We start from the raw sequence: 9,526 nt of genomic DNA on the forward strand, positions 1-9,526 counted from the left end.
GGTCATTGAAAACTTTGCTTGATTTAATTTTAATGCTTCTAATAAGAAATCTGATGTTCATTTGATTCTTGTTCCTTTGCCATTAACACACACACTTTCTCAGAATAGTTTTCAGATTTTCTCTTCATCTCTCATGTTCAGAAATTCCATGTAGATTTTTTTAGAGTACTGATGCATGACTTATCCATATTGTCAAACAGATGATTGGTTTTGCTTTTTTTAAGCTCTGGTAAAACTTCTACTGGTTTTATTTTTTATTAATTTCTTTCTTCTATGCTCCTCCCCCACCCTTCTATTTTTCTTAAACATCTACTAGTTGTGTGATGACCCTCTGAAATTATCTACTTTGACATTAACTTTTCTCTTATATTTTCCTTTTTAAATATCTTTAAAAAAGAATTACTGGAATATTTTAAGTTGATACAATTTCTTCCAGTCGTTTTTTTTTTTTATTTCAACAATGTATTTGTATATTATATGAATCCTTTTTTTTCCCTTCAACTGTTCCATTTTCATAGTCAGCATTTTTCAAAACTTTGCTTTTTATCCTACAACTGTATTTCTTCATGGATCCATTCAGATGTTTATTTATGAATACATTTAGAGTTTGATTGATATTGATGGGTCTTCTCTGCCTTTGCTAGCTTCTTTTCTGAATGAAAGTATATTGTATGCAGTTATATTTTGTCTGGCAATTTTAAATTTATGGTGAATAGATGAGACATAGGAAAATGGACTTCTTCCCTCACACCTCCTTTCAACCCAACTATAACTACCTTTTACCCTGGAGCCTTATCCTTTCTAAGATTGACTGAAAAAAGGATTTTCAGATTATAGAAAAATCATGCTCCTGGATAAGTTGGTTATGAAGACGGCACTGTGAGAATGGCCAAACAGTACAACAATTTGGAAGACTACTTTTTGATCAATCGCTTTCATTTCTGAGTCTATTTTCTCTGACATCCTCAGAAACTGAACACTGAGTCTGTTCCCCAGACCATAGCTCATTCCTATGAAAAACTTGTCTGTGTTTCTGAGTTGTGACTTTCAGATCTGAGGCACTTGTCCATAATATCAGAATGATTTTAATTGCCTGTATTCTTTGAGGGTTTTATTAAAACATATGATATACAGAGAATCTTTCCCCCTGCAATCAGAATTTTTGTGAATATATCCAATTTTCTAATCTTCCTTCTCCTCTCAGTTGTTTTTCAGAAGGGAAGGGAAATGTGCTCATTTCACCATCTTCAAACAGATGTCTCCACCATGAAGGCAACTTACATTGAAAACACCTTTTGCAAAACCTTAAATTAAAGAACAGTGTTATTATGTGTTTACTTAACCCTGTTACTTGAGTATATTTTGACAGGATTATGATGTTACCAGTTCTTTTTAAATTAAATTAAATTTTTAGAATTGCTTTAGATTTATAGAAAAATAGTGAAGATTATAGAGACTTCTCATACACTCTGCAAGCACTTTCTCCCATTACTTGTATCTTATATTAATATGATACATTTGTTTTAATTAATGAAACATTATTGATACATTATTGTTAACTAAAATTCATATAATGAGACTTCCTTAGATTTTACCTAATATCATTTTTTCTGTACCAATATTACCTTTAGTCATCATGTGTCCTTAGGTTCCTCTTGGCTGTGACAGTTTCTGAGCTCTCTTCAATTTGATGATCTGACTGTTTTGAGGAGTACTTGCTGGTCAGGTATTCTGTAGAATGTCCCTCATTTCATAATGATTAGTCTGCCATTATAGGATTTTGAAGGATACCAGGTTTAAAAATCACATATCTATATCAGTTTCAATTTTTTCCCTCTACGTTCTACTTATATTAATCCAAACTTAATTAGTAACTCTTTTGTATCTAAGTTTTTTTTATTTTTTAATATTAGTTCTTCAATATTTGTTCTAAAACATTTCTAAGTATTGTTTTAAATTGCATAGTTCCTAGCTTGATTAGCACTTTAAGCAAATTATGTATTTTTTAGTTGTTTAAAATGTATTTTTTAATAAATTTTGTTTGCTGAGACTATGAGGATACAGTAACTGCTCTTGCAAAATGCTTTCCATATCTTTTCTCCCCTAGAAAATGTCTATTACTAGGTAACTTAGAGGTTATTTATAAAAATTTCTAGTTTTAAGTGGAGAAAAAGATGACCTCCATGTTGAGAGGCATCAAGAAATCCATTCCCCATGGACTGATCTTTATAGCTACTTCCAAACTTCTACTTTTAAATGCACCCCCAAAGTAGCATCCTGGGCAGATGAGATTAGCAACAATTTACTAGTCATACATTTTTTCTATCAAAATAATATACTTAGACCTCTTTTTAAATAAATATTTTTCTCACTATAAATTTCCTTGCTTATTTCTGTGAAAATCTTTTTGGAAATATTGAAGAGTGAGAGAAAATAAAGATTACCTTAACACCTAGAAATATGCCTGGATATATATTTCAAATACACATGTTCAGATTTTACACGTGTTCTATGTATGCATGCATGTACATCTATGTACATATGTAAGAATATAAACTCATGCATGTGTATATATAATTTAGTGTCATTTTCAATATTAACTTTCTTAAGCCTTCTTTTCCATATAACATTATTACTTTCTTTGTCCCTTTATTAAATATTCTTCAGTAACTTAATTATTAATTATTATACAATGTATAGAGATAAGCTATTTTGTAGGAAAAAATACATTCTCTAAATTTCGTTTTTTTAAATAAGGTAGTAAATAATATCCTTCTAAATACATTTTTGGCATAAATTCCCAGAGATGAGCTTAACTTCTCAAAGAGAAGCAATTTTAAGAGCTTAAAATTTCAACAATGTGCATTTGGCAAAATTCATAACGAATTTTTTGTACCATCATAATTGCCCATCTCTCTTTTGCACATTCAGTTTCTGATTAATTATAGGATAATTCTTTTTAAAATATAGTCATTCTCCATTGTCTTCATCTGAACAGAAATGATTCCTTGAACTTATACCCACTTTTTGACTATTGACTTATTTATCTGTATATGCTCTCCCTCTCCCCCAACACATACTAGCACAAAAAAAGAGGGAGATAGAGAAAGAGAAAAGTAAATATTTGCTGTTTCATTAATTCATCAAGTTGTTACTGTGCACCACTACCAGACATTCTTATATTCATCATATCCCCTTGACCCCTCAGCAGCAAAATTATTCAACATGATAATCACATTTCCCAACTGGAACCAAGGGTCACCCCTCTCTCTGGTTACCACAAAGCCTGCCTTCCACAACCTTTGCTGGTTCACTCTGTTCTTGAGTGCCATGTGGCCCTGCATAGAGTGCTGTGTCTTCCTATCCCGGACTGTGAAAATGTATGACTAGTAAATTGTTGCTAATCTCATCTGCCCAGGATTGGAAGTCTTACGTTCAGTTATCTCATTTAAGGTGAAGGATCCCTCCTTTACGAAAACAGTGAATAATACTTGATCAGAAAAACTGGCATTATGAACAGAATGGTCAGAAAATACCTGGATGGCTTTCACTCACTGCCTTTTGCTAACTAACTTGTTCCTTTTGGGCAAGTCAGCCTCAGACAGGACTGTTGTTTGCTAGCTTACACTTAAGCTTCTGTGCATTCTATGTCTCTGAGGTGGTGCTATCTCCTTGCACCCTAAAGAGTTATTTTGGTCCTCAAATGGAGAACTATTGTTACTTGACTGTATACTGAATAAGATGCTATTGCCTGTATCTGTACGGCCTGTATCTGGCGGTGGGCTTTGTGATTCCTGCCACATCTTCTAAATCAGGAGGACCATCAACACGCTCACATAGGAGAAAACAAGAAGCTGACCTGCCAGGAAAGTCTGCAAGCAGCAATGGCATGGGGTCCTAACTAATTGGGTTTCCTGGAGATCAGGCTGGAGTTTACTAGAATAAAAATTCCCTACCTGGATGACTGGAGATTGATTGCTTAGAACAATCACCAGGCCATCATTCTGGAAAGTGTCTTCCTCCCACCCTCTCCTTGGGCTTGGTGTTGACCTCCTACTGGTCTGCAGAAAGTTAGAGTCCCAAACTACCAATAAGGGAAGATTAAGAATGGCTCCCTGAATATGAGTAATCCCTTATATTTTTTATGTAACATTTATGTAATCTAAAGCTTCTTTAAAAATTAAAAAAAAAAGAAATAAAAAAAATAGAACGCCTCTCTGACTGCCATGTATGAGTAGTTGTTGTTCAGGCAAGAGTATGGACCTTGCACGATTCTTGTGCTCCTGCTTCCATTGATGCTGCCATATTTCCAGAATCCCAAGAGTATCCAAGTGCAAATTCATGGAAGGCTATGACCCTGAGGCAAATTTAAAAGTGTTTTTATTTTTCCATGTGTCTTTTTGTGTGTGTGTTTTTGTTTTTTTTTTTTTGGTTTTCATCTGCTCGCCTGATGCAAAAGCCCTAGCCAAAGACCTGAGCTTGGCTTAGTACTCCTACTTATCAATATGCTAAACAGCTAATCTAGTGATTACAGGGCTTGATGGCCTCCACCTTGGCTATACACACTATGACATTAATGGATGTGGATCATGACTTTGGAGAAAATTAACTCATATTCCTGTAGGAAGAGGATGGCAACCAACAAGACAGTCCAACCCACCCAAACTCTTTCCCCATAACTATCCGGAAAGTTCACACTGAGTGATCATATATTCACAGAAATGAAAAACAATAACTGCTTGGCTAGAAATCCAAAACAGGAATAAAAGAAGATAAGGAGTGGATAAGAAGCCCATGTGGGTAAAAACTGTCATGGCATTAAACAGTTTTACTCCACCAACATCTGGGTTGTGGGTTTGACATTCTGCCACTGGGCACTTGCTGCTTATACCACTACGGCAACAAAGATCCTTATTGTCAAAATTATAGGGTAAAATGCCATCATACCCCTGAGGCAGAGTGAAGGGATTAATTCAACTCAATTTTTCCTTGGACCCTATACCATATAATCATGGCCATGGAGGAGATCCCTCACACTGATGTTACTGATGTGAAACTCTCCAGAGGAAGACATTTATGAATCTGAGCAGATTAAAGAGGACCTCTCCCCCTGAATTATATCAAGTGAGAAAAATAAATAAATAAATAAATAAATAAATAAATAAATAAATAAAGCATGAAGAGAAAACCTCAATACAATGGGAGAGAACAACCAAATTATTTCTCTCAGAAATCTAAGTATAGAACTACAACATGACCTAGCAGTCTCATTTCTAGGTAATACTTAAAAGAAATGTGAGTAGGGACTCTAACAGATTTTTGCACACTGATGTCCCTGGTAGCATTATTCACAATTGACAGAACATGGAAGCAGTTCAAGTGTCCCCTGACCAATGAATGGATAAACAAAATGTGGTATATACATACAATGGAATATTATTCAACCATAAAAAGGAAAGACATTCTGATACATGTTCATGATGCATCTGATGTTAAATCTGGTGAGAGTGAATGGCACCTCATGTTGGATTATGGGAACATTAAGAGTTTGGTTCCACCCATTAAGACCCTATACCCAATATCCAGGATGATTGAAATTGTTGACTCCATTCAATCACTGACTGGTAAATACATTGCTATTATAAAATTGCTAAATATTTTCTACTCAGTGCCTATTTCAGAAGCTTCTCAAAATTTTCCTTCATCATGAAAAGGAAATAATACCAAAGTGAAATAATACATTTTTGTTTGGCTATCTCAGCAGCCTTGTCACTATATACAACTTTGCGGACAAGATCTTAATTTCATCTGCCATTCTCAAGGAACATAGTCATGACATTACATTGATGACAACCTCCCACTAAGAGATTCATTTGACAGACTCACTAAGGACATAATATTCACAAAAGCTCACAAAAGGGAATGGATCATTGCCTCTCACTCATTGCAGGATGCTCACACCTTGGTTAAATTCATGAAAATTATCTGGTAAACCAAGGGCCACACCATTTCTAACACTATATATATATATAAAAAAAAAACAAAAAAACAAAAAAAAACAGCTATGTAATGGATCAGCATCCATTACATCTTTTTGGATTGTTTGTGTTCTGGAGGTAGCATATTCCACATTTATGAATTTATTTAATCTTATAGATACTGTCATTTGCATAACACACCAAATTGAATTGAACCCCACTGACAAAAAACAATAGGATAGGTTCAAATTGAAATATTATGGGGACTCACATTAGTGCCCTCATAGAATCCTTCACTATAAAGACTTTAGAAATCTACTCTCATACCTATTTGAAGGTTATAAATTGTCCTTGGTCTTCTAATGCAAGAAACTTCCCTTCTATTCTATACATTATTACATTAGTAATTGCTGGCTACATACTGGGATCTCCTGGAAAGAGAGGCTTCAACAGACACAATCTATAACCTTTTGTATCCAGATGCCCATTATGCCTTGGGTTATAGAAGCAGCACCCCAAAATTTAGCACAGCTATATAGGATGCAGGAAAGAGCCAATCTAGATGCTCTGTCCTGTCCCACACACAGTAGGAGGTGGCCTCCCCTCTACTCCATCCCTTGCCAGATGTCATGGTGCTAGAAGAGGTCAGCTCTTTCCCAGACTTTTGGCTACATTGGTAGCGCCTTAGTATCAACTGATTGAATATCAGTGAGAGTTTGTATACTGTACAAAAGGGTATGGCCACCATCATAAGTGATAGAGTTCACTGCATTTCTGTTGCATCCACCCCTTAACCAGCATGTCCCTGACAAAGGATGGGATTGAAGGGTCAGCACAATTGTTAAACTTCAGGTAGTCATCTTAGCACTGTATGCCCAAGCCAACAAATGAACACATCTGCACATTTTTACAAATTCTTGGACTGTTGCCTAGGAGTTACCTCCCTTTGAGGTAAATTCTGTGAATCTCTTGCCTTGCAGTTACTCAAACTATAAATGAATGTAGGAAGTGTCTCTACATATATTAAGGTCACAAAATAAGGTCTCATCATCAAGACAATTCTTTATCACATTCAGTGTGCTGAACATAACTGATGAACATCTCACTTTGGTCAAGTGACTCAATGTTAGGTCCTTGGATAAGGTATTCAATGGAACTTTCATCTCCAGGAAAGATGGCATATAGTTGATTTAACTGAGACACTAAATGGACTTCTCAAAAGAAAAACAAAACAAAAAAACCTCCTTTTTAACTTACAAAGTAGCAAATAGGCCAGCCACCAGGAGTAGTTGCATCGTTTAATCTGAATGCATGCCCCAAGCAAAACAGGTACTCCCTGTACCAGTGCCACGCAGGCCCCTCAATCCTTTATTAACCATAAAGGGAAAACTCTTATGTTCATAATTTTAATACCTCCCACCATGCACTCCTCTTTCTCCTAGTCAAGTGCCTACTTCATTTCCTACAGAGGCACTTTTCTTATTCCCTAAAAATATCAGCCATCATTAAAATAGATGTTTGGTGTCAAGGCATCAAGGTCTCAATTGTATTATAAGGCCTGAAATTCCTTGGACTTCCTCGACATATTTGAGTCTCACAGGGTGCAAAGGCCTAGCAGTGAGTTTTTCTCTCTAGATATGCTGTTCACCCAGTTGGGACACCTTGAAAGCCCATGAAATTATTCGAGCAAGCCAATCACAGCCTCCCTTAAGTTACTCCAATCACTTTATCCCTTGAGTTACCCCCTCTTTGGTTATTACAAAACCTGCTTTCTGCAGCCCACGCTGGTACCTTTTGATCCTGATTGTGATCATTTTATGGCTCGTGGAGTTCTCCATCCCTAGGTTGTAAATATATGTGACTCATAAACTCTTGTCATTCTCATCTGTTCAGTGTTTAGTGTCATGTGTTCTGACATCTAATATTATTTAGGGCAGGGGTGTCCTCTTTCACCAGGGAAATGAATAAGAGGTGGTCAGAACAACATTAGAAACAACCAATCATTCCTTCCTTCTTGAAATACTTTCTTCTCTTGTTTTATATGACAACGCATAATTCCAGATGTCCTCCAATCCCACTGTCTGATATTTCACAGTCTGCTTTTTTAACCATTCCTCTTTTTATTAATATCTAAATCTCAACCTACTGCAAAGGAACTCATATCTAACGTATCCAAAATCAGAATTCTTGAAGGCCTTACATATATACCCTTGCTGGTCTTCCCCATCTCAGCAAGAGGCACTAAGTGTAAGCCATAAAATTGGCTCGTGCCAAAAACCTAGTCTGAGCATCTCTTTACTCTGCTCCAAATCCTCACCTTTAATATTTCAGCAGGTCCTATTGGCTCTACATTCACCTCAGTTCTGTATACTTCTCTCCATCTCCATTGATATCATCACAATCTAAGCCAACATCACTAGTCTCCCTGCTGGCAAAAAGCACTACTGTAACCCTATCATACTATGTAGTAACAAATCATTTCCTTCAATAGACAGTGAACTTGCATCACAGCAGGAAGTTTGCAGTATTCATTTCTGTTTTACCTATGGCAATTACAGTGCCTGAAATATAATTGGAGTTCAATCATCAGAACTTAATTAAGGTGTTAATCAATTTAAAATGCTGTAATTTTGGTATTTTTCATACATATTAATGAATTCATTTGCTTACGCAGACGTAATGTCCCACAAACATATTGTGAAACAATATACCTACCTAAGCATTTAAAAATATCAGTGGATAAAGATAAAACAGATCCAAGCAAGAGCATTTAGATATTTACAAGTGCATTTCTTTGCTTAATACAAAGCTAACATTAAAGGTTGGCCCTTTTTATGCTCCTTACTTAAGTATTAACGTATTTTACTTTATGTGTTATTTAGACATTTTAAAAATTTAACATTTTACAAATAATGTTTTGTACCTTGTTTTTTCCTCATTTTTACTTAGGCATAAACATTAATTAATAATAATAACAGAATAAAACATTTATATGTTCATTACTCTGTAACAGCCCCCGTTGTACTTTTGTTACATGTAATCCCCACAGTATTCTAAGAACTTTATACATAATCTCACAAATATTATCAAATATAGAGAGTAGGAAAATGACACAAAGGAAACAAGTGTCTTGAAGAAAACTATAATGCTAGTAAATGGCAGAGCTATGTATGAACCCAATTAGAATTAACTTTGTTTCATGCCCTTAATAAATTACACTGCTTCTGAATAAATAATAAGTCCCATTTTATTTTATTTCATCAGTTTTCTTAATTCTACCTTTCTTATCCAGAAGGCCTGATGTTTTCTTACTCAAAAATCTTCAGCTAAAATTTAACTAAATTTCCTTTTATCTATTCTTATTTAAAAAATAGAAGAGTTATAGCATTAACTTAAGGCATTATCAAAGTGTTATTACATAAAAATTGAGTTTCCTTAGCCCTCTCCATCATTCCTCCCTGGGAACTCTAACCAGGCATTTATTTTCTTAGAATTTAAATATTCTCATGGATCTATTATATAGGAAAAAGTTCATCAGTCTTGACAAC

Source organism: Dasypus novemcinctus, chromosome 15, assembly GCF_030445035.2.
Source record: "Dasypus novemcinctus isolate mDasNov1 chromosome 15, mDasNov1.1.hap2, whole genome shotgun sequence".
In the NCBI taxonomy this organism is placed as follows: domain Eukaryota; kingdom Metazoa; phylum Chordata; class Mammalia; order Cingulata; family Dasypodidae; genus Dasypus; species Dasypus novemcinctus.